Here is a 26,668-nt window from a genome sequence, read left to right on the forward strand (position 1 = left end):
GTTCCCATCCCCAAGACCCATGAGTCTTAAAGGGATATACCAGCATTTTATGCTATGGTTCTTTCTTCCCCTCTTCCTTTTCTCAGCACTCAAAGGAAGCATTAAGGTCAGAATTAACAATTATTTATTGAGATAACTCTGGGTAATAACAGTACCTGGAGGAAAGTCTGATTTTATGGAATTTCTTTTTTTTAAATGTCAAGAAGAAGGCCATGAAACAAAATAAGCTTTTATGAAGCAACTTTCTAGATCTCCCGGACCTAGATCTCTCTAGGTGTCTTTGGGTGATTGACAGGTGGAATTGTAAGTATAAAGGCCTGGAAGCAAGAATCTGGTGTGATTGCAGCAAGGAGAGGAAAAGGGGGGCAGCAGTTAGGCCAGAGTGATATGAACCAAATTAAGGCTATACTAAGAATCTAGAAAGCTATAAGAACTTAGTTTACGCTAAGCAAAATGGGAAACCTCTATGCAGCAGAACATCATGATTTGTCTTATTTACTTTACTATAAAGAACACTTTTGTATCAATTAACCAGACTTGAAAGAGACAGACATGGATGCAGACACAACTGGTTAAGAAAGTACTCTAGTAAGAGATTACAGTAAAGGGGCCAGGAGTTTGGCCTAGTGGTAGAGTGCTTGCCTAGCATGCACAAAGACCCGGGTTCGATTCCTCGGTACTCCACATACATAGCAAAAAGCTGGAAGTGGTGCTGAGGCTCAAGTGGTACAGTGCTAGCCTTGAGAAAGTCCAAGGACAGTGCTCAGGCCCTGAGCTCAAGCCCAGGACTGGCAAAAAAAAAAAAGAGATTAGGGCCGGGAGTTTGGCCTAGTGGTTAAAGTGCTTGCCTAGTATGCACGAAGACCCGGGTTCGATTCCTCGGTACCACATACATAGAAAAAAGCCGGAAGTGGTGCTGAGGCTCAAGTGGTAGAGCTCTAGCCTTGAGAAAGTCCAAGAACAGTGCTCAGGCCCTGAGCTCAAGCCCAGGACTGGCAAAAAAAAAAGAGATTACAATGACTTAGATAAGATTGGGAACACCAAAATTGAATTAATTTATATACACATGTATTCAAAATTATAGGCTACGGAAAGATCTGTGTATTTTGCTAAGAGACTCAACATTTTTATACAAAGATAGTTCAAAAAGGATGCAAAACTAGCATATTACTTATCAGAGACACAATTTTATGAGAATAATGTTAGTAAAAATTAAAAAAGAATAGGGATAATTGGCTATCCTCTGCATAAAAATTAATGTGTCGGTATGCTATCAATGTGTTTAGTGTCTCTTTACAATTGTGATATTTATATATAATTTTTAACTATGTATGAAAATTATACATATATAGATCATACTTATTAAAATATTGCTTAACACATCATGAACTAGTTTGCTTGCTTCTCCCAATTGTTATTTTTGAACATTTCAAGCCACTTGCCTTATTTACAACTTACACTCAAAAGACAGAAACAACAACCTACCCTCCACACAAACACACACAGGTTTGTGGCCAAGCTTTTCTCATAATGTCATGAGAATTTGAGACAACTCTAATGAGTCCTGGGAGTTATTAATCAGCTGTCTGGGAGACAGCGGCCACAATCCCAGCTCTGGGAAGGCATCTCAGTTCAGGGGTTCAGGGAAGTACTCCTGAGCAGATCCATCAGCAAGCTAAAGTCTCCTGGGGGAACTCACTACCGTTCAAACTTCAGAAATACAATCACTGAAGTACAACTAAATACAAGCACGGTGATCTTTGCTCTTTTAGCATTTTGAAAGGTAACTACAAAGAGGCTGGATGAAGATAGAAGTTCAGCATGGAATCCACAGAGAATGACACAGAGCAAGAAAACAAAGAGTGACAAGTGTGGGTCTCTTCTGACAACCTCAGACCATCATAACTACACAACACCAGCCACTATGATAATTTTCCTAATCGCCCTTGCTCGCCAAGCAATATTCTGATGACACCTGCTTGCCATAGAGATTTTATGACTGCAGCGTGCCTGTACTAACTAGCCAATAAGAATATTCCTGACCTTTGGAAGTTCTGTCTCATTTGAATTAATGCATCAGCAATCTGTTTTATAGGCTGGTTTTTCATGAGATTGATTAATGGGTTCACAGAGCCTGATGCATTCTGTCCTTTGAAATTTTTGATTTCAAGACCTAGGCTACAGAATTCTTTCTACAGTTGCTCTGATTTGGAGATGCTGGGATTTGAACTCAGGTCCTTGTTCTCACTTGGTTTCTTTGCTTGGCTGGCACTGTACTATTTAAGCCACAGCTCTGCCTGGATTTCTGCTAGTTATTTTTGGTCTAGCAGGATTTTTTTTTTGTGGGTCATGGGGCTTGAACTAGGCTTGGGCCCTGTTCCTTGTGCTGAAGACAGCACAAGGCTACTTCCCTACCCTTGAGCCAAGCCCCACTTCCCGTTTTCTAGAGTTTAATTGGAGAGAAGAGTCTCAGGTCCTTTTGTGCCTGGGCTGGCTTTCAACCTTGATCCTCAGATCTCAGCCTCCTGAGTAGCTAGGACTACAGATGTGAGTCTTCTCCCCAGCTAGCAGGACTTTTATACCACACTGACTTTGAACCATGACCCTCTTGACCTTGGCTTCCTAAATAGCTAGGATTTGGATGTGAGGTGCTGGCATAAGATGGAGAATGGGACTTTTGAAGCTCATTTGTTTATATCAAAGAGCATAAAGTAAAAACATTTCATGCTTATAGAATGATGGTTTTAAACAAAACTGAGTAGTTTTATTCTAATATATAATATGCTAGTAATTGTGTTTGGCTAATATGTTCAGTTTCTGAAAGTAATTTAGAGATACAATATCACTTTACATACCTTATACTCACAAACTCTGTAATAATTAATTTTCTTCATATATTTGTGAAACTGTGTGAAGACTAATCAGGTTTATTAAAGTGTTATTATTTCAGAGCAGGCATTTTTTCAGCATTTGAAAAAGAAAGATCTCAATATACCTGTACCTAGCAACTTGTGACAAAAAATATCTAACATAGGGTTATAGTTAATGATCTTCACCAAAACTAGGCTTAGTGAATTAATTCAGTTGATAGCTGAATAATTCAGCTAGTAAAATTGAGTTTGCACTCGGTATTGCTTGGAATAAGGCACTGGTGGCCCCACTTATACTACTAGCTACTTAGGAGAACGCACTCTTGCTATTACTAACCCAATATAGGAATCCACTGGATGGATAGTTAAAAAGTGTATCACTGTTTCTAAGAGAGGTAGTTGGGCAGGCTGAGGAAAGTGCATAAGGAATTGTCTGCTTGAATATTCAAATACAGTCCTTAGGCTTTTTGCAAATTTTATGATCACGACTTAAGAAATAACCTTGAAATTCTCAAGCTGAAATCCATAAAAGAGATTCTGTTTCTAAACTCTGATCACAGAGGTAAGTTAGTAATTACATTGTCTTTGGGGATATATTATGAATTATTTGTGAAACCTACCAATTTTTCCTATATAGAAGTAAGAAGTCAGTGAAGTGTTCCTTGTCTTTGTTTATGAAAATTTCACTCGAGGAGGTGCTTTTCTTCTTCTGTCAGTGTGCATGGCTCTCGGGCCTGGACTCCAGGCCCCAGGCTGGCCCTGGGTGGTGCAAGAGGCTGGGGGACCCACCACTTGAGGGCCAGCCCTGGGCTCTCTGGTGGACGCCTTGCTGTGTGCATCATGGACCCCTCATGGACGAGCCGTGGACCCACTGTGGACGTGTGGAGGACCAATGGACTAGAACTCAAGACACAGAAATCAACCCGCAGACCTATGGCCACCTAACCTTTGACAAGGCAGCCAAAGAAATAGGAAGTTTATCTTTGTGACTGTTGTTCTTCGTATACTAAGTGAAGCTATTCCTTTTCTCTTTTTTCCCCTTATGGTTTATCTCATGTTGTTACTGTATCTGACTTTGGTACCTGGTATATTATATATCTGTGTGAAAATGGGAAGGGAAGGTGGAAATGATTAGGAGGGGGGATGGAAAGGGGTAACAATGTTCAAGAAGTAATGTACCCACTACCTGACGAATGTAACTGTAACCCCTCTATACATCACCCCAACAATAAAATACAAGAAAAGAAAAGAAAATCATAGCTGGGAAAGCAGAATCTACTCATGTATCCTTTGTCTTGTACATTTCTAATTTCACGAGCATGTGTCTTAACACCTCAGTGTGGAAGGTCACTGAGGCCTGCCCGGTAGCTCCCGGCCTTGTCCTGCAGTGACTGAATGCATGGCAGTGGAATAAGGAAAGAAGCTAATTGAGTGCAGATTCAGTACCATTCATAAATTTCACTGTGCTTATGCCACATGAATAGCTGTTAAAACTTGTGTTTTGTGAAAATTACATTCATTGCTTTCATACTAAGTCTCTGCAGAGAAATCACTTTTTGCCCCCTGACTACACATCTGACATTCTGACAGGTAAGCACAGCTCTCTATCATGAGCAGCATCTCGAGGTCCCAGTCAAAGCTGAGGGCTGAACACAAAGCCACTGTGATCCAGGGACAAAATAAAGGCACCCCATAGAGCGTCTTCGGGTGCAGTTAGTCAGAGGGTCTTGGAGGAGGATTTGTCTGAGGCATTGGCTATCAAGGCACCAGGCATATTGTGAAGGAGTCATTCAGCAGACCCCACATCCTGATGAGTGCACCTTTAAGCCACCCACGCGAACCCCATCTGTCTCATCAGGTCAGGCGACAAAACTTGATGGTGAGCTCTTTTCAAATTTTCTCATTGAAACTTCTCCAAATGAAGCTGTGTTTTGTACTGACTAAGCTAATCGATCATTGAAGCCAATTCTTAATAACAGGATGTTTAAATAAGGCAGGGTTGCCTAACTCTTTTTAGCAAGCTAAGGAAGCATTTGGGACATAAACTCTCCACAAAGTCCACATAGACTGACTAGGTCATTTTCACTCTAACTAGGTCATTTATAGGAAAGGGGAAAAGTAAAGGTCATCATAATATATTGGACAAATTACCCTTAAAATCTATACTTGAGTTGATACCTTAGCACTTATGAAAAGGTAAGGGGTTAAGATTGGTCCTATAAATAAATAATCTAATATTCTGGAAATATATATTCTAATTATAAGCATGTGCATGAAATTTAATTGTTAATATTGTCAACATCCAGGGAGTTTTAAAACCCAGGTACAATTATTTACCTATTAGGGAATACCATATCTGAGGTTCTATTCCATCCAAAACATTAGAGTAGATTTAAGAATAACTACCTTCACTGTGGTGATAAATACTTCCTCTAAAACCGTAATTATATTGAAATGATCAAAAGCTACAATATATATAATGATATTAATATATATCTCAGAAGATATACATATATGTATATCTTTTTTTGCTGGTTCAAAATAAAACATGTTTATTCCTTATTACATTTACATTAAATAATTTTCACAAAAGCAATACTATCATCTGATGTAGAATTGGTACAAAATAGCCCCACAAATGATACTAGTATACACAAAAATATTACTAATTTTTTTTAGTGCAGATACTGTGGCTTGAACCTAGGGCACTGTGCTGTCCCTCAGCTTTTTCACTTGAGGGCTCCCACTGAGGCACACCTCTACTTTTGTCTTTCTGCTAGTTAATTAAGAATCTCATGAACTCTTGCCCAGACTGGCTTCAAACCAAGATCCTCAGATCTCAGCCTCTTGACTAGCTAGACTTGCAGGTGTTAGCCGCCACTGCCCAGCCAATTTTTCTATCACTAAAAATGTTATAAAATTATTCTTCATGGTACATGCTTAACGTATATACAAATCTAAGTTTAGACTTAGTTCCCATTCCTGTCAGTAAAGATGCCTAAATAGGGAAATAACCGATATAAAACACATTCTGGTTCCCAGCATTTTTGCTAACAGCTTCTCACTATAATTCCTCTAAAAAATAGGAAAACGGAAGCCTTGCTACCACATCCAGCAGCCTTTTCCTAGCTAATCCCACCTTCAGGAAGTAGTAAGGAAACAAAAAGATAAGAAGGACCAAAATGAATAAGATGTTTTTAAGCCAGCTCAGGCAAGTTTGATTAAAGAAAAATTATGCCGTTGACTTGTCTCCAGTTTGTTCTGGCATGCTCCCAGTGATATCAGAATCACCGGGTCAGTGATGGCCAGTGTGCACACTTGTAGTATTTCCCACACGCGGTGCCCAGTTCAATAGTATTGCCACTGTCGTGATGGACACTGGTTTGGGCCAACATAGCACAGTACTCTATTTCAGATTTCCTCAAGGCTGGTCAGTTGTTGGCAAGAATGACCAATTTCCCCCTTCCCTGCCTGATCATCTTCAGAGTCTGCTTGTACCCCAGCACATACTTTCCACTTTTCATAACAAGCTGGAGTCTAGAGTTGATCGACTCCAGAGACTTTTTCGTCTTCTTGGCCGCTACCATCTTCCTGCCTTAGGTACGGGAGGGTTCCCAACCGAAAGCAGCTGACAAGATGGCCGGGTGGAGAGAAAAAAGCATATATGTATATCTTAATTTATTCTCCAGGTTGCTTGATCATTCAACAGTAGTCTTTTGTTTCCTATTCATTTAGAAAAACTTCATTATTAACAATCAGATATTTTACTGTGCTTGTATAATGCATTTTAGATCTAATGAAGCTGTCTGTAAGCATTCGTCAGTAAGGCTGAATTTAGGGCTTTTCTGCTTTTATCTTGGTGATATAAGAAAACTTGTAATAATGAGAATGTTGTTGCTTTGTGGAGAAAACATCCAAGAGGTCATCCAAAAGCATGGTGAGTTGAAATACATAAACTACAGATTTGGAGTGTGTAAGCTGTCAGTGTGGTTGCAGGTGCAGGCAGGATGGTGGAAATGCTCTGGTGGCATGGAGGCCAACCAGCTGGTCCCCAGGACCACGACTGTGCCACTCACGAGGGATCTACCTCACACAAATGCAAGGAGGCCTGGGGGTGTGGGGTGTACAAACAGAAACAAAGTGAGTGGTGATACTATTGCTAGTTCATAACACTTCACTTTTCTGCCCTTGCCTTCAAAGCTGGTGCTCATGGCTGTTTCTAGGCAACAGCCTGGCAGGAGCTCCTGCTCGGCACGATGCTTCTGGGTCTTTGCCAGCACAGAGGCCGCGGTTTGGTGAACAGCAGGCTCTCATCTGCTGGGTCCCTGAAGACAGTGTTGCCCTGAGAACCTTGTTAAACTACTACACACTCCTGAGCAAGGAAAAATAAGCCAGGTTCTTAGATTTTAGACTTGTTTCCTGTGGCAGCATATGCCTAATTTTCCTGTCATGAATCTATCCACACAAGAATACATAAATTATACATTGTTACTGATCAACTACTGTACAGTTATGAAAAACATCAGTAAAGAAGAATTATACATAAATCATGGAAATATTGCTCCAAAATAATTATGGTCAATTCTATTATGATACCTTAAACTGAGTCACAATATTATATGCATATTTGTGCAATAAAATACTAGAAATTGAACATGTTGACCTCAAGTTGTGGTTGATCAGAAAAGAGTGGAAGCAATCATGTTGAAGTCTAGTTGTTTGCCCCTAATCTTTTAAAACCCATATTTAAAAACACAAAATATTCACAGGTATATTGGTTACTATGTGATGTTTTGATGCATTTGGACTTTGAGTAATGTTCAAAGCAGGGTATGTATTTACCTTCTCAGAGGCTTTCTACTCGTTTTACGTGACATTCCAAATCATTTCTTGTAGATTTTGGACACACAGCACATTGTCTTGATCTAGTCACTGCCCTGGGCATCAGTACTTTTTATTGATTTATTGATTTATTTTTGCCACCCTTGGGGCTTGAACTCAGGGCCTGGGCACTGTCATTGGACACTTTTTGCTCAAGGCTAGCATTCTGCCACTTGAGCCACAGCGCCACTTCTGGTTTTTTTCTGTGCATTTGTACAGAGGAATCGAACCCAGGAATTGGTGCATACTAAGCAAGCACACTATCACTCGGCCACATTCCCAGCCTTCCTGGTAAGTTTATGCAGCATTTAATATACATAGGTACTGCTTCTCAAAGCAGAATCTATAGTAAAAGCCTTCCCTTCAAGGATCTTGCATGAAGAGGCCCCCTCAGGTCTCGGGGTGGCCACTTGAGGGCTTGAAGACCTCAACGGAAAAGGAAGGGAGACAGTTCTTGGAAACACTTCAACCAAGGGCACTCAGAGAAAGGTTTCAATCAGATAACATTGCTTTGAAAACATGCTTATTATGAAAAGCTTATAGCTTTTACTTTGAATGATAATAATTCTCAAACAAAACTCATTAATCATTCATAGCACAATCAGGCCTCATCCCACCCTCCCCAGTGGCCAGGTCAGAAGTTGAAAGCTGAAGCTAACGATACACATCTAATGATGTCATTAATCATAACATTTCCACACTGCAGGAGGCACTAAGATTTCAGCGCCCATCCACGGCAAGATCTCTTTTGAAACTTAAGATATATCGCCTTTTAGCTTCTACTTGAACTGCTTCATGAGACAACCCTTTCCAATAACAGACATGTGAAAGAATGGGAACTAATAAATATTAATTCCTTATTACAGGGATATAGTAGTTGGGAGGCAGATTGATTTCTTCATAAACAAGTGTGGGTAGAAGCAGGAATAAAATATAGAACAAGTCTGTATATATTTTGTCTGTGTTATGTGAATTGCCTTGTTTGGTTGAGAAATAAAAGTCGACAGTAAAATTAATGATGAACAACTAACCGTCATTCGCTAGTCCTTTTAAACCATAGAGGACAATATTGTGTCTGAAAAAACCACATGTGAATTAAGAATGTTCACTTTGATTAGTTCTTAAGAAAATAATAAATTAATGATGAACGACTGACCCTCACTCGCTAGTCCTTTTAAACCATCGAGGACAATACTGTGTCTGGAAAAACCACGTGTGAATTAAGAATGTTCACTTTGATTCGTTCTTAAGAAAATACAGACGTGTTTCCCATCAATCGTCTTTCCAGTCCCTTAGTCCCCATCTCAGGTGGAGGACGGGGACTCTACAGTCAGCACACGGAAAGAAGGCTGGATGGCTTGGCTGAGAGTCTGGCTGGCTCTCATCTCTCCCATGCCAGGCCCAGGGGATGCGTGTGGAAGTGGACAGAGGTGGCCGGAGACCCGCGGTCTGGACATGTCTGCGCTTGTTCCCCTGACCCGAACCAAGTCAGTGGCCAGGCCCCCGTCCCCTGCTCTCCCTGAGGACCCCGAGCCAGAACACTCACGGGCTGAGAGAGAAAAATCCTCATTTATACCTTGAAAGGTTTCGGGGACATTAAATTATAACCATGTTTCCAGAATGGGCAAAGAGCCCAGGAGACTAAGACTCGTTATCGTCCCATTAAAAAGTTATATTCTGTAGACCAGAAAATGGAAACTTTCAAACTTCATGATAAATACTTTATTAGAACCAAAATTACTTCAGACTAAGAAGAATGGAGTTATACATTAGTTATGATGCCTTTCCCTTGTTAAAAACAACAAGCCAAGGTAAATGGAGCTGGATAAAAACAAATAGGCACATTATTGTCTTTATCTTAAAAATAAAAACAAAAAATATGTCCACTAAAATCTACAACACATACGTTTTGCCAAAAAGTGTGTGGCTGTCTCAGTGCCTGTTGTTTATGCCTATTGTTTACTTTTCAGGATAGAAAAATCCATCTGTTCTTCTCGCTCTGAACAAAACTATCAGGAGAAGTATCTTTTCTTATTAAATTCATTTTTTACATTCAATACTTACCATTTTCCATATACAAGAAATTCAGCACTCAGTGATGAGCTGGCTTTCTGATGTCATGAGGAATAACTGGTAAGGTGGAAAAGACACTGATCTTGTGAATGTGAGCTCCGGCCATGTGGCACCGCATTTGATGGACACATTCCTTTATGCAAGCCCTGGAATGTCCCTTGGCTTCATGATTTCTACTGTGGACTCATGGGTCTCTCCTCCACTCTACCCTGATATTTCCCCGAGAGCACAGAGGGTGTTGAACGGATTCAGCCTCTCTCCCACACACCCTGCTCCCCTCCCGCTCCTCTCCAGTGCACGCGTGCCACGAGCACACACACGTCATGAACACACCTGAGTGACTGCACAGTATCGTGAGATGAGTGCACACCGTGTGTCACACCCGGCCAACACACGAGTCTCGAGCACACAGCATTCATGAGTTCAAACACAGGAGCACATATGGCCACTGGCACAGACACACGGGCCATCAGCACACACTCTCCATCACAAGCACACGTGTGTCATGCACACACACGTGCCATCAGCACACACGCTCCATCACAAGCACACGTGCATTATGGACGCACACATGCCATCAGCACACACTCTCCATCACAAGCACACGTGTGTCATGGACACACACATGCCATCAGCACACACTCTCCATCACAAGCACACGTGTGTCATGGACACACACATGCCATCAGCACACACTCTCCATCACAGCACACATGTGTCATGGATGCACACGTGCCATCAGCACACACTCTCCATCACAAGCACATGTGTGTCATGGATGCACACGTGCCATCAGCACACATTCCATCACAGCACACATGTGTCATGGATGCGCACATACCATCAGCACACATTCCATCACAGCACACATGTGTCATGGACACACACGTGCCATCAGCACACACTGCATCACAGCACACATGTGTCATGGACACACACATGCCATCAGCACACACTCTCCATCACAAGCACATGTGTGTCATGGACACACACATGCCATCAGCACACACTCTCCATCACAGCACACATGTGTCATGGATGCACACGTGCCATCAGCACACACTCTCCATCACAAGCACATGTGTGTCATGGACACACACGTGCCATCAGCACACACTGCATCACAGCACACATGTGTCATGGACACACGCGCCATCAGCACACACTCTCCATCACAAGCACACGTGTGTCATGGACACACACATGCCATCAGTACACACTCTCCATCACAAGCAATCACACGCAGGAACACACACGAGTGTCCTCCGCCCTCCTCCCCTCAGGGTCCGCTCCTCCTCCCCTGCCCCCTCACTCAGCACCCCATTAACAACAGACACTCGTGTTCATGATGCAACGCTGTGAAGAAACTGGAACCGTATTACGATGCAAAATTCATACTAGAAATAAACATTTATCTGAAACCACGCTAACCTTTTAGAAAACAGCCTGAATGGGGTTTACTGCCTGAACTTTTCCCGGAAGAGACAGTCAAATATGCATTCTTCTAAATCAGCAAACCAAGAGAATCGCCGCAGAGAATAGAATCTGATTTCTTTTCATCTGAGCTACTCAGAGGCAGAAGCAGATGGCTGGGATGTTATCCAGGCATTGTATATATTTTTTCCCATTTGATTCTAGCTGAAACCAAGCAAGTGTTTTTTCTTTAGGAAATAATCTTTCATCATTCTATAAAAAGCCCGAATAAACCTATTTTTTCCTGATTTAAATTTTTCTTTCAGTAATGTGCTTTGCTTTTTACCTCCCCCAAATTATAAATACTTATCATTTAATGTAAAATAATATTATCAGATTAATGAATTAGTTTATTATACTATACACCTCCCAGTAATACATGGTTTATTCAAATAACCTTTTGCATAAAAGCTCAGTCTGTGTAACAGATACCTGGACAGAATAGTGAATATTTAAGCATTGTATTTATTTTTCTTCTCTTCAAATTTCCTAGGATAATACGCTATCAGTTGCAGGACAATTGATATTCAAGATGTTCTGAGAAAATTTTTCATGTACAAATTTCAACCCAAAAATTTAACACAAAAGCTGAAATACTCTGTAGAAAGTAAAACACAGTTGATAGAATCCCTTATCTATGTTTTACAAGGTGCCTTTATTTCCCAATGATAAGCAGCTACAAGTCCAAGGTTGTATCAGAGACCTGGGTGGTTACAGTTGAACAGCCGGTGACAAGGGGTTCCCAATTCTAACTCTATCAATTTAAGAGGCAGCTACTAATGCATCGTTTAGAGTTAAGGGTGTAGTCAGGGTTTCTCAGTCATCCTGGGATTCATGATTCCCGAGGTACCTGTATCACAGGAAAATACATCCGAACATTTTGTGAGTATAGCTGGAAGCAAATTACGTCAAAAAAGGTTTGGATAGACATTTAGGATCTCCCTTCTACGTTAAGAACAGTGTCCATGTCCTTATTATTCAGTATCAAGACAGATGAACAAACATTCTGTTACACTCTTAGTAAAAAATAAATAAAAAGAACCAGAGGAGAATATAATAGTTTGAAGCTGGCACTTGCAATGAATTAAAAATCAGATACGTTGTTCTGAAATATAACAAAATTATTTTTAAAATCATTTTTTCCAGTCCTGGCTGAGCTCCGGGCTGAGGCCTACTAGGGCCTCTGCAGTCCCTCTGGATGTGTCGGTGTGTGTGGTGCTGGGGATTCGAACCTGGGTCCTCTCTTCTTTTTGCACTCAGAGGTTTCCATCAGATTTTGATTTGCAGACCTCTGAACACGGCCTGCACACGTCCACCCGAGTCCCTGCTGCACAGTCCACCCGAGCCACACCTGTACAGTCCACCCGAGCCCCTCCTGTGCAGTCCACCCGAGCCCCTGCTGCACAGTCCACCCTAACCCCTGCTGCACAGTCCACCCGAGCCCCTCCTGTACAGTCCACCCGAGCCCCTGCTGTACAGTCCACCCCAGCCCCTCCTGCACAGTCCACCCCAGCCCCTGCTGTACAGTCCACCCGAGCCCCTCCTGTACAGTCCACCCGAGCCCCTCCTGTACAGTCCACCCGAGCCCCTGCTGCACAGTCCACCCGAGCCCCTCCTGTACAGTCCACCCGAGCCCCTCCTGTAAAGTCCACCCGAGCCCCTCCTGTACAGTCCACCAGAGCCCCTCCTGTACAGTCCACCCGAGCCCCTGCTGCACAGTCCACCCGAGCCCCTCCTGCACAGTCCACCCGAGCCCCTCCTGCACAGTCCACCCGAGCCCCTCCTGCACAGTCCACCCGAGCCCCTCCTGTACAGTCCACCCGAGCCCCTGCTGTAAAGTCCACCCCAGCCCCTCCTGTACAGTCCACCCGAGCCCCTGCTGCACAGTCCACCCGAGCCCCTCCTGTACAGTCCACCCGAGCCCCTCCTGTACAGTCCACCCGAGCCCCTCCTGTAAAGTCCACCCGAGCCCCTGCTGTACAGTCCACCCGAGCCCCTCCTGTACAGTCCACCCCAGCCCCTCCTGTACAGTCCACCCGAGCCCCTGCTGTAAAGTCCACCCCAGCCCCTCCTGTACAGTCCACCCGAGCCCCTGCTGCACAGTCCACCCGAGCCCCTCCTGTACAGTCCACCCGAGCCCCTCCTGTACAGTCCACCCGAGCCCCTCCTGTAAAGTCCACCCGAGCCCCTGCTGTACAGTCCACCCGAGCCCCTCCTGTACAGTCCACCCCAGCCCCTCCTGTACAGTCCACCCGAGCCCCTGCTGCACAGTCCACCTGAGCCCCTGCTGCAGAGTCCACCCGAGCCCCTCCTGTACAGTCCACCCGAGCCCCTCCTGCACAGTCCACCCGAGCCCCTCCTGCACAGTCCACCCGAGCCCCTGCTGTACAGTCCACCAGAGCCCCTCCTGTACAGTCCACCCGAGCCCCTCCTGCACAGTCCACCCGAGCCCCTCCTGTACAGTCCACCCGAGCCCCTCCTGTAAAGTCCACCCGAGCCCCTCCTGTACAGTCCACCCGAGCCCCTGCTGCACAGTCCACCCGAGCCCCTCCTGTACAGTCCACCCGAGCCCCTGCTGTACAGTCCACCAGAGCCCCTCCTGTACAGTCCACCCGAGCCCCTCCTGTACAGTCCACCCGAGCCCCTGCTGCACAGTCCACCCGAGCCCCTCCTGTACAGTCCACCCGAGCCCCTGCTGTAAAGTCCACCCCAGCCCCTCCTGTACAGTCCACCAGAGCCCCTCCTGTACAGTCCACCCGAGCCCCTGCTGCACAGTCCACCCGAGCCCCTCCTGTACAGTCCACCCGAGCCCCTGCTGTAAAGTCCACCCCAGCCCCTCCTGTACAGTCCACCAGAGCCCCTCCTGTACAGTCCACCCGAGCCCCTGCTGCACAGTCCACCCCAGCCCCTCCTGTACAGTCCACCCGAGCCCCTCCTGTAAAGTCCACCCGAGCCCCTCCTGTACAGTCCACCCGAGCCCCTCCTGTACAGTCCACCTGAGCCCCTCCTGTAAAGTCCACCCGAGCCCCTCCTGTACAGTCCACCAGAGCCCCTCCTGTACAGTCCACCCGAGCCCCTGCTGCACAGTCCACCCGAGCCCCTCCTGTACAGTCCACCCGAGCCCCTCCTGTACAGTCCACCCGAGCCCCTCCTGTACAGTCCACCCGAGCCCCTGCTGTACAATCCACCCGAGCCCCTCCTGTACAGTCCACCCGAGCCCCTCCTGTACAGTCCACCCGAGCCCCTCCTGTACAGTCCACCCGAGCCCCTGCTGCACAGTCCACCCGAGCCCCTCCTGTACAGTCCACCCCAACCCCTGCTGTACAGTCCACCCCAGCCCCTCCTGTACAGTCCACCCCAGCCCCTGCTGCACAGTCCACCCCAGCCCCTGCTGTACAGTCCACCCGAGCCCCTCCTGTACAGTCCACCCGAGCCCCTCCTGCACAGTCCACCCCAGCCCCTCCTGTACAGTCCACCCGAGCCCCTGCTGCACAGTCCACCCCAGCCCCTGCTGTACAGTCCACCCCAGCCCCTGCTGTACAGTCCACCCGAGCCCCTGCTGTACAATCCACCCGAGCCCCTCCTGTACAGTCCACCCGAGCCCCTCCTGTACAGTCCACCCGAGCCCCTCCTGTGCAGTCCACCCGAGCCCCTGCTGCACAGTCCACCCGAGCCCCTCCTGTACAGTCCACCCCAGCCCCTCCTGTACAGTCCACCCGAGCCCCTCCTGTACAGTCCACCCGAGCCCCTGCTGCACAGTCCACCAGAGCCCCTGCTGCACAGTCCACCCCAGCCCCTCCTGTACAGTCCACCCCAGCCCCTCCTGTACAGTCCACCCCAGCCCCTGCTGTACAGTCCACCCGAGCCCCTCCTGCACAGTCCACCCGAGCCCCTGCTGTACAATCCACCCGAGCCCCTGCTGTACAGTCCACCCTAACCCCTGCTGTACAGTCCACCCCAGCCCCTCCTGTACAGTCCACCCCAGCCCCTCCTGTACAGTCCACCCCAGCCCCTGCTGTACAGTCCACCCCAGCCCCTCCTGCACAGTCCACCCCAGCCCCTCCTGTACAGTCCACCCCAGCCCCTGCTGTACAGTCCACCCCAGCCCCTCCTGCACAGTCCACCCGAGCCCCTGCTGTACAATCCACCCGAGCCCCTCCTGTACAGTCCACCCGAGCCCCTCCTGTACAGTCCACCCGAGCCCCTGCTGTACAGTCCACCCGAGCCCCTCCTGTACAGTCCACCCGAGCCCCTGCTGTACAGTCCACCCCAGCCCCTCCTGTACAGTCCACCCGAGCCCCTGCTGTACAGTCCACCCGAGCCCCTGCTGTACAGTCCACCCCAGCCCCTCCTGTACAGTCCACCCGAGCCCCTGCTGTACAGTCCACCCGAGCCCCTCCTGTACAGTCCACCCGAGCCCCTGCTGTACAGTCCACCCGAGCCCCTCCTGTACAGTCCACCCGAGCCCCTGCTGTACAGTCCACCCCAGCCCCTCCTGTACAGTCCACCCGAGCCCCTGCTGTACAGTCCACCCCAGCCCCTCCTGTACAGTCCACCCGAGCCCCTGCTGTACAGTCCACCCGAGCCCCTGCTGCACAGTCCACCCGAGCCCCTCCTGCACAGTCCACCCGAGCCCCTCCTGCACAGTCCACCCGAGCCCCTGCTGCACAGTCCACCCGAGCCCCTGCTGCACAGTCCACCCGAGCCCCTCCTGTACAGTCCACCCGAGCCCCTGCTGCACAGTCCACCCCAGCCCCTGCTGTACAGTCCACCCGAGCCCCTGCTGTACAGTCCACCCGAGCCCCTCCTGTACAGTCCACCCCAGCCCCTCCTGTACAGTCCACCCGAGCCCCTCCTGTACAGTCCACCCGAGCCCCTGCTGCACAGTCCACCCGAGCCCCTGCTGCACAGTCCACCCCAGCCCCTCCTGTACAGTCCACCCGAGCCCCTCCTGTACAGTCCACCCGAGCCCCTCCTGCACAGTCCACCCGAGCCCCTCCTGTACAGTCCACCCCAGCCCCTCCTGTACAGTCCACCCGAGCCCCTCCTGTACAGTCCACCCGAGCCCCTCCTGTACAGTCCACCCCAGCCCCTGCTGTACAGTCCACCCGAGCCCCTCCTGTACAGTCCACCCCAGCCCCTCCTGTACAGTCCACCCCAGCCCCTCCTGTTCAGTCCACCCGAGCCCCTGCTGCACAGTCCACCCGAGCCCCTCCTGTAAAGTCCACCCCAGCCCCTCCTGTACAGTCCACCCGAGCCCCTCCTGTACAGTCCACCCCAGCCCCTCCTGCACAGTCCACCCGAGCCCCTCCTGTACAGTCCACCCCAGCCCCTCCTGTACAGTCCACCCGAGCCCCTCCTGTACAGTCCACCCGAGCCCCTCCTGTACAGTCCACCAGAGCCCCTGCTGCACAGTCCACCCCAGCCCCTGCTGTACAGTCCACCCGAGCCCCTCCTGTACAGTCCACCCCAGCCCCTGCTGTACAGTCCACCCGAGCCCCTGCTGCACAGTCCACCCCAGCCCCTGCTGTACAGTCCACCCGAGCCCCTCCTGTACAGTCCACCCGAGCCCCTGCTGTACAGTCCACCCGAGCCCCTCCTGTACAGTCCACCCGAGCCCCTCCTGTACAGTCCACCCGAGCCCCTCCTGTACAGTCCACCAGAGCCCCTGCTGCACAGTCCACCCCAGCCCCTGCTGTACAGTCCACCCGAGCTCCTCCTGTAAAATCCACCCCAGCCCCTGCTGTACAGTCCACCCGAGCCCCTCCTGTAAAGTCCACCCGAGCCCCTGCTGTACAGTCCACCCGAGCCCCTCCTGCACAGTCCACCCCAGCCCCTGCTGTACAGTCCACCCGAGCCCCTCCTGCACAGTCCACCCCAGCCCCTCCTGTGCAGTCCACCCGAGCCCCTGCTGTACAGTCCACCCGAGCCCCTCCTGTACAGTCCACCCCAGCCCCTGCTGTACAGTCCACCCGAGCCCCTCCTGTACAGTCCACCCGAGCCCCTGCTGTACAGTCCACCCGAGCCCTTGCTGTACAGTACAGCCGAGCCCCTCCTGTACAGTCCACCCCAGCCCCTGCTGTACAGTCCACCCGAGCCCCTCCTGCACAGTCCACCCGAGCCCCTCCTGTACAGTCCACCCGAGCCCCTCCTGTACAGTCCACCCGAGCCCCTCCTGTACAGTCCACCAGAGCCCCTGCTGCACAGTCCACCCCAGCCCCTGCTGTACAGTCCACCCGAGCCCCTCCTGTACAGTCCACCCCAGCCCCTCCTGTACAGTCCACCCGAGCCCCTGCTGCACAGTCCACCCGAGCCCCTCCTGTACAGTCCACCCGAGCCCCTGCTGTACAGTCCACCCCAGCCCCTCCTGTACAGTCCACCCGAGCCCCTCCTGTACAGTCCACCCCAGCCCCTCCTGCACAGTCCACCCGAGCCCCTCCTGTACAGTCCACCCGAGCCCCTCCTGTACAGTCCACCAGAGCCCCTCCTGTACAGTCCACCGGAGCCCCTCCTGCACAGTCCACCCCAGCCCCTCCTGCACAGTCCACCCGAGCCCCTCCTGTACAGTCCACCCGAGCCCCTCCTGTACAGTCCACCAGAGCCCCTCCTGTACAGTCCACCCGAGCCCCTCCTGTAAAGTCCACCCCAGCCCCTGCTGTACAGTCCACCCGAGCCCCTCCTGTACAGTCCACCCGAGCCCCTCCTGTACAGTCCACCAGAGCCCCTCCTGTACAGTCCACCCGAGCCCCTCCTGTACAGTCCACCCCAGCCCCTCCTGTACAGTCCACCCCAGCCCCTGCTGCACAGTCCACCCGAGCCCCTCCTGTACAGTCCACCCGAGCCCCTCCTGCACAGTCCACCCGAGCCCCTCCTGCACAGTCCACCCCAGCCCCTCCTGTACAGTCCACCCGAGCCCCTCCTGCACAGTCCACCCGAGCCCCTCCTGTACAGTCCACCCGAGCCCCTCCTGTACAGTCCACCCGAGCCCCTCCTGTACAGTCCACCCCAGCCCCTCCTGTACAGTCCACCCCAGCCCCTGCTGAACAGTCCACCCCAGCCCCTGCTGTACAGTCCACCCGAGCCCCTCCTGTACAGTCCACCCCAGCCCCTGCTGCACAGTCCACCCGAGCCCCTCCTGTACAGTCCACCCCAGCCCCTGCTGAACAGTCCACCCCAGCCCCTGCTGTACAGTCCACCCGAGCCCCTCCTGTACAGTCCACCCCAGCCCCTGCTGCACAGTCCACCCGAGCCCCTCCTGTACAGTCCACCCCAGCCCCTGCTGCACAGTCCACCCCAGCCCCTCCTGTACAGTCCACCAGAGCCCCTGCTGCACAGTCCACCCCAGCCCCTGCTGTACAGTCCACCAGAGCCCCTCCTGCACAGTCCACCCGAGCCCCTCCTGTACAGTCCACCAGAGCCCCTCCTGTACAGTCCACCCGAGCCCCTCCTGTACAGTCCACCCGAGCCCCTCCTGTACAGTCCACCCGAGCCCCTGCTGCACAGTCCACCCCAGCCCCTCCTGTACAGTCCACCCGAGCCCCTGCTGCACAGTCCACCCGAGCCCCTCCTGTACAGTCCACCCGAGCCCCTGCTGTACAATCCACCCGAGCCCCTGCTGCACAGTCCACCCCAGCCCCTCCTGTACAGTCCACCCCAGCCCCTGCTGTACAGTCCACCCCAGCCCCTGCTGTACAGTCCACCCGAGCCCCTCCTGCACAGTCCACCCCAGCCCCTGCTGTACAATCCACCCGAGCCCCTGCTGCACAGTCCACCCCAGCCCCTCCTGTACAGTCCACCCGAGCCCCTCCTGTACAGTCCACCCCAGCCCCTGCTGCACAGTCCACCCGAGCCCCTCCTGTACAGTCCACCCGAGCCCCTCCTGTACAGTCCACCCGAGCCCCTCCTGTACAGTCCACCAGAGCCCCTCCTGTACAGTCCACCCGAGCCCCTCCTGTAAAGTCCACCCCAGCCCCTGCTGTACAGTCCACCCGAGCCCCTGCTGTACAGTCCACCAGAGCCCCTCCTGTACAGTCCACCAGAGCCCCTGCTGCACAGTCCACCCGAGCCCCTCCTGTACAGTCCACCAGAGCCCCTGCTGCACAGTCCACCCCAGCCCCTGCTGTACAGTCCACCAGAGCCCCTGCTGTACAGTCCACCCGAGCCCCTCCTGTACAGTCCACCCGAGCCCCTGCTGCACAGTCCACCCGAGCCCCTCCTGTACAGTCCACCCGAGCCCCTCCTGCACAGTCCACCCGAGCCCCTCCTGTACAGTCCACCCCAGCCCCTCCTGTACAGTCCACCCGAGCCCCTCCTGCACAGTCCACCCGAGCCCCTCCTGTACAGTCCACCCGAGCCCCTCCTGTACAGTCCACCCGAGCCCCTGCTGCACAGTCCACCCGAGCCCCTCCTGTACAGTCCACCCGAGCCCCTCCTGCACAGTCCACCCGAGCCCCTCCTGTACAGTCCACCCCAGCCCCTGCTGTACAGTCCACCAGAGCCCCTCCTGCACAGTCCACCCCAGCCCCTCCTGTACAGTCCACCCGAGCCCCTCCTGTACAGTCCACCCGAGCCCCTCCTGCACAGTCCACCCGAGCCCCTCCTGTACAGTCCACCAGAGCCCCTGCTGCACAGTCCACCCCAGCCCCTGCTGTACAGTCCACCAGAGCCCCTCCTGCACAGTCCACCCCAGCCCCTCCTGTACAGTCCACCAGAGCCCCTCCTGCACAGTCCACCCGAGCCCCTGCTGCACAGTCCACCCGAGCCACTCCTGTACAGTCCACCCGAGCCCCTCCTGTACAGTCCACCCGAGCCCCTGCTGCACAGTCCACCCCAGCCCCTCCTGTACAGTCCACCCCAGCCCCTGCTGCACAGTCCACCCCAGCCCCTCCTGTACAGTCCACCCCAGCCCCTGCTGCACAGTCCACCCCAGCCCCTCCTGTACAGTCCACCCCAGCCCCTCCTGTACAGTCCACCCCAGCCCCTCCTGCACAGTCCACCCCAGCCCCTCCTGTACAGTCCACCCCAGCCCCTCCTGTACAGTCCACCCCAGCCCCTCCTGTACAGTCCACCCCAGCCCCTCCTGTACAGTCCACCCCAGCCCCTGCTGCACAGTCCACCCGAGCCCCTCCTGTACAGTCCACCCGAGCCCCTCCTGTACAGTCCACCCGAGCCCCTCCTGCACAGTCCACCCGAGCCCCTCCTGCACAGTCCACCCGAGCCCCTCCTGTACAGTCCACCCGAGCCCCTGCTGTACAGTCCACCCGAGCCCCTCCTGTACAGTCCACCCGAGCCCCTGCTGCACAGTCCACCCCAGCCCCTCCTGTACAGTCCACCCCAGCCCCTCCTGCACAGTCCACCCCAGCCCCTCCTGTACAGTCCACCCCAACCCCTCCTGCACAGTCCACCCCAGCCCCTGCTGCACAGTCCACCCAGCCCCTGCTGTACAGTCCACCCCAGCCCCTCCTGCACAGTCCACCCCAGCCCCTCCTGTACAGTCCACCCGAGCCCCTGCTGTACAGTCCACCCCAGCCCCTCCTGTACAGTCCACCCCAGCCCCTCCTGTACACTCCACCCGAGCCCCTGCTGTACAATCCACCCGAGCCCCTGCTGCACAGTCCACCCCAGCCCCTCCTGTACAGTCCACCCCAGCCCCTGCTGTACAGTCCACCCCAGCCCCTGCTGTACAGTCCACCCGAGCCCCTCCTGTACAGTCCACCCGAGCCCCTGCTGTACAGTCCACCCCAGCCCCTCCTGTACAGTCCACCCCAGCCCCTCCTGTACAGTCCACCCCAGCCCCTGCTGTACAGTCCACCCGAGCCCCTCCTGTACAGTCCACCCGAGCCCCTGCTGTACAGTCCACCCGAGCCCCTGCTGTACAGTCCACCCCAGCCCCTCCTGTACAGTCCACCCCAGCCCCTCCTGTACAGTCCACCCCAGCCCCTGCTGTACAGTCCACCTGAGCCCCTGCTGTACAGTCCACCCGAGCCCCTGCTGTACAGTACACCCGAGCCCCTGCTGTACAGTCCACCCCAGCCCCTCCTGTACAGTCCACCCGAGCCCCTCCTGCACAGTCCACCCGAGCCCCTCCTGTACAGTCCACCCCAGCCCCTCCTGCACAGTCCACCCCAGCCCCTGCTGTACAGTCCACCCCAGCCCCTCCTGTACAGTCCACCCGAGCCCCTGCTGTACAGTCCACCCCAGCCCCTCCTGTACAGTCCACCCGAGCCCCTCCTGTACAGTCCACCTGAGCCCCTGCTGCAGAGTCCACCCGAGCCCCTCCTGTACAGTCCACCCGAGCCCCTCCTGCACAGTCCACCCCAGCCCCTCCTGTACAGTCCACCCGAGCCCCTCCTGCACAGTCCACCTGAGCCCCTGCTGCAGAGTCCACCTGAGCCCCTCCTGTACAGTCCACCCCAGCCCCTGCTGTACAGTCCACCCGAGCCCCTGCTGCACAGTCCACCCCAGCCCCTCCTGTACAGTCCACCAGAGCCCCTCCTGTACAGTCCACCCCAGCCCCTGCTGCACAGTCCACCCCAGCCCCTGCTGTACAGTCCACCCGAGCCCCTGCTGTACAGTCCACCAGAGCCCCTCCTGTACAGTCCACCAGAGCCCCTCCTGTACAGTCCACCCGAGCCCCTCCTGCACAGTCCACCCGAGCCCCTCCTGTACAGTCCACCCGAGCCCCTCCTGTACAGTCCACCTGAGCCTCTGCTGTACTGTCTACCCGAGCCCCTCCTGTACAGTCCACCAGAGTCCCTCTGGAGTATGGGGTCTCGGGTCTGGGGTCCGGGTTCTGGAGTCTAGGTTCTTGGGTCCGGGGTCTGGGGTCTGGGTTCTGTGGTCTAGGGTCCAGGAACTGGGGTCCGGCGGGTGGTCCAGGGTCTGGGGTCTCGAGTCTGGAGTCTCGGGTTTGGGGTCTGGGGTCTGGAGTCTGGAGTCTGAGGTCTGGGGTCTGTGGTCTGGGGTCCGGGGTCTGCGGTCTAGTGAACGAGTCTCGGGTCTGGGCTCTGGGGTCTGGGTTTTGGGTTCTGGGGTCCTGGGGGATTGTCCGAGTTCTGGGGTCTGGAGTCTGGGGTCTGGGGTTTGAGGTCTGGGGTCTGGAGTCTGGAGTCTGGGGTCCTGGGGGGTGTTTTGGGGTCTGGGGTCTGGAGTCTGGGGTCCTGATGCGTGGTCTGCGGTCTGGAGTCTGGGGTCCTGAGGGGTGGTCTGGGGTCTGGGGTCTGGGCTTCCAGGGGTGTGGTCCGGGTCTGGGGTCCTGGGGGGTGGTCCGGGTCTGGGGTCTGGGGTCTGGGATCTCGGGTCCTGGGGGGTGGTCTGGGTCTGGGGTCTGGGGTTTTGGGGGGTGGTCCGGGTCTGGAGTTTGGAGTCTGGGGTCCTGGGGGGTGGTCCGGGGTCTGGGGTCTGGAGTCTGAGGTTTTGGGGGGTGGTCCGGGGTCTGGGGTCTGGGGGGGTTCCCGGGTCTGGGTCGAGGGGGGTCTGGAGTCTGGGGTGGGGGGGTTGGGGGGTAGGTAAGGGGTCGTCTGGCCCAGTAGCAGCAGGGAGCTTTGCCTTTCCCTTGGAGCAGTGTCTTGGGTCTTGAGGCCCAGGCAGCTGCCAGTCCTGGCTTCTCAGACACAGCTGAACAGGGGAGCTGCTCCAGCTCTATTAGGTGTTCTGAGCACTCTGCATGGTGCTTAGAGCTGGACAAGCAGGTGGAAGAAGGGAATGAGGCATGCTTACAGCTGCAATAAAATGCGGGGTTATTTTAAGATGAATTGTGTGCCTCAACGTCAACCTGTACAGTCAATTATTTGTGGCTGACATTGTCACACATAATATAAATAACTCCTGCACTGAAATCTTCCTCTAAGGAAATATAACTTCACATACCAACCTCACTATTGTCTTAGCTAATTTAATATATGTAGTTGTTTATCTTCATTTGTCAAGAATTTTCATTATAAATTTAACTAGTGTGAGTCATATATCTTGCTTGCCCTTTATAGAGCTTTCAAATAATTTTTGCACTGTTGATTTCCCTTGGAGAATAATCCATTAGTTATGATACAACTCTTGTTTTTAATAAGCCTTTTAAAAATCATGCTCTAATGGGGCCAGGAGTTTGGCCTAGTGGTACAGTGTTTGCCTAGCATGCACAAAGACCAGGGTTCAATTCCTCAGTACCACATATACAGAAAAAAAACAGAAGTGGTGCTGAGGACAGTGCTCAGGCCCTGAGCTGAAGCCCAGGACTGATAAAAAAAATATTCTAATGTTCTCTAAGTGTGTGTGTGTGTGTGTGTGTGTGTGTGTGTGTGTGTGTGGTGTACACACATTGGCGTCACTGAGAAATATCTGTTTGTTATATATACTGCTCACAAGGGCTGCTACTAATCGTAATTCAGATGTTGAGAGAAGGCATATGTTCATATTGTGCTTTCTTCGTTCTACTTAACAATAGTTCTTTCCATACCAACTAGAGTATTGCTTTCATTCAGCTTTTCTACCAGTAGATATTGAGAGGAAGAAAGAATGTAAGTGTGCTCTGTAGTTGGGTGACGTTTTCTTTGTAGTCTGTAATGGGATTTTCCAGAGGAAGAGATTTGAAGTAGGAACTAGTGCCTAGTCACTGAGAAAGGACAACTTAGTTCTGGTCGGAATCCACAGACCTCAGAGCCAAGAAAACCAGTGGCATACGTTCCAGTCCCAAATCTACAGGCTCAAAAAACAACAGCAAAAAAAGGTTGTTTCAGTTTTAGTCCAAGGCTGGGGAAAACAATCCTCACTTGTGAATTCAGCACTGGGATTTCCCCCATAGTTTTTGGACGTCAGTTGTTTTGTCCTTTCCAAGCTTTGAACAGATTGCATTAGAGTCCCTGTGTGAGGAGGTGAGGTTTACAATTCACATGTTCTCATCCACAAGCGCTCTGCCAGCATGGAATGTAATGTGTTCCACCAGGCAAGCTGACAGCCAACACGGTCACAGGGTGAACTTCTCAGGGTGTTTGTGAAGGGGGCAACCAATTGTAAAATGCCAGAACAGTAATTCTAAAGTGTCTTTTCTTTCTTGCTTCTTTCTTCTCTGTTCTTTTTCTTTTTTGCCAGTCCTGGGGTTTGAACTCAGGGCCTGAGCACTGCCCTCGGGCTTTTTCCTCAAGGCTAGAACTCTGCCACTTGAGCCACAGCACCATTTCTGGCTTTTTCTATGTATGTGGTACTAAGGAATCGAACCCAGGTCTTTGTGCATGCTAGGCATGCACTCTACCACTAGGTTAAACTCCCAGCTCTCTGTTCTTTTTCTTTTCTTCCTGTTTTCTTATTCTTATCCTCTCTCCCTCCCTTTCTCTCTCTCCCTTTCTCTCTCTCTCCCTCCCCCCCTCTTTTTCTCTCTCTCTCCCCCTCTTTCTTTCTCTTTTCCATTCACTATGATTGGCTACAACATAGTAAACTAAATAACATGTTGGGACTTAGAACTATAGAAGTCTCCCAGGAAATAATGTTATGGCTGGTTATTTCTCATTAAGAGGGTAAAGATATTTTCAATTAATATCCAGATTTTCTTTGGTGATTCCAGTGATCAACTTTCCCCCAGTTTAGTTGCCTCAAAGGAGTGTTGGCTTTGGGCCTTGGAAATGGTGGGACTCTTACTGTGCTGAGCGTACCCCAAAGCATCTCTATGGGCACTTGGCTTTAGGATACACTGCTTGTGGTTAAAAACACCTGATGGTTAACCATGATAATGACCACACAGGATCGCCTAGCACATGGAGGAGCATGAGGTCCTCATCTCAGCAGCAGACATTGTGGTGGATTTTGCTGAAAGGGAGGAGGATGAAAAGGGTGGTAACAGCTAGCCACGGGAAAGTAGGGGGGCCCACCCCACAGACCCAGAGCAAGGTGAGAAAGTGTCCTGGCTTCTGCCCCATTCTTTGACCATCCACACCCAAATGGAAAAGAAGGCCTCATGACTCACATGGAAGAAAGGTAGAGAGGATTGATTAGAAGGAAACAGAGGCAAAACATTCCTGAATCTGCAGTTCTTCTTCCTGCCATGGGGACTTTACCTGGAAGGGCTGGGAAGCTGAATGAAATAATGCATGCAGAGTACTTAGCATGCAGCTTAGCACATTGCTAGCACTTGTCAAGTCCTAAGCATCCTCTGAAAGTTTCCTTGTGGCTCTGATCAGAGGGATCTTGAGAAAAAAAATCATTTCTAATTAATCTATTTAAAACAGATGAAACAGAATTCAAGATGGTCTCTTCTGTTTTCAGGATGTTCTAAACACAGTTTCTACAATTGCAAATATTTCTGGAAAGAAATTTGGATCAAAAGGGAGGGAGATACCAGTTGTCTCCTCTTTACTCTTCCTGTGATTCTGTGCTTTGCATGAGCTACAAGTTTCCAAATTATAAGCATTTTCTCAACTCATAATAACAAATCCATCCCATAAATCAAAAGCAAAATAATTTAATGCAAGCCGGGCACAGTGGCTTTTGCCTGTCATAGCTACTCAGGAGGCTGAAATTTGAAGGTCATGGTTCAAGGCCAGCCCAGGCGTGGAAGTCCGTGAAACTCTTCTCTCCAATTAAACACCAGAAAACCAAAAGTGGTGCTGTGGCTCCAGTGGTAGAGCATTAGCCTCGAGCTGAAGAGCTCAGGGACAGCGCCCAGACCCAGTTCAAACTTCACGGCTGACAAAAAAAAGCTTAATGCACCCCAAAGTTAGCACTATTATTTGCTAATAATATCACTATAGAAACAAAAGCTGACATCATGTTGTGAACTGTATAAGTTGATGTTAGATAGACTATTACCATGGACATTTCTGTGTGTGGGATCTTAGGTCCAAGGTCTTGACTTTATCACAGATGGAGATGATGGCCACAGTGGAAACGGAGGGATGAGGCGAGTCTCATTGATGAGCAGTGCATGTCTCTGTCAGGATGAGTACGGGGAAGGTGAGCCCTGCATCTCCCATTCCACTCCATCACACACACCGAGATGACGTCAGCCTGACTCCAGATGCCCAGAGAAAATATTTCATATTCAATTTTCGGTTTGCTTTTGGCCACTTAGCCACATGCATTCTTTTTGTGCAATTACACAATTTTCCTTGCTCTGCTTGGCCAAGAGCCTTTAGAAGGAAAATGTTCAGACTACCTCTTCTTAGAGGATCCTCTCGCTTTCCTCCCATCACCTCCGTAATGGCTGGAAGCAGGGTATGAGAAGGGTGAGCCCCTTGTACCTTCTTCCTTGGCCAGCACACTGGCCCACATCCCATCAGCATGCAGGCCAGGCCACAGCCCCCAGGACACCATTCCGTTTGTAAAAGGTCAGAAATGAAACAGGGAAAACAATTTCAAAACTATTTACTACCCTGTTCTCTGACAGC

At 51.4% G+C, this 26,668-nt stretch overlaps 1 long non-coding RNA gene and 1 pseudogene across 2 annotated transcripts in view; both read right to left on the reverse strand.

The window, feature by feature from the left end:
- Positions 1–6,102: 6,102 nt before the first annotated feature.
- LOC150047535 (large ribosomal subunit protein eL30 pseudogene) lies at positions 6,103–6,519 on the reverse strand (annotated as a pseudogene).
- Positions 6,520–24,974: 18,455 nt separating this feature from the next.
- Positions 24,975–26,668, reverse strand: part of LOC150047536 (uncharacterized) — a 113,886-nt gene continuing 112,192 nt past the window's right edge. For both annotated transcript variants that reach the window (XR_016539204.1, XR_016539205.1), the window contains one exon: positions 24,975–25,091. This is a non-coding gene — a long non-coding RNA (uncharacterized LOC150047536). The remainder of the gene's footprint in view (positions 25,092–26,668) is intronic.

Source organism: Megascapheus bottae, chromosome 22 (genome assembly GCF_031878675.1).
Source record: "Megascapheus bottae isolate mThoBot1 chromosome 22, mThoBot2.hap1, whole genome shotgun sequence".
Lineage (NCBI taxonomy): Eukaryota > Metazoa > Chordata > Mammalia > Rodentia > Geomyidae > Megascapheus > Megascapheus bottae.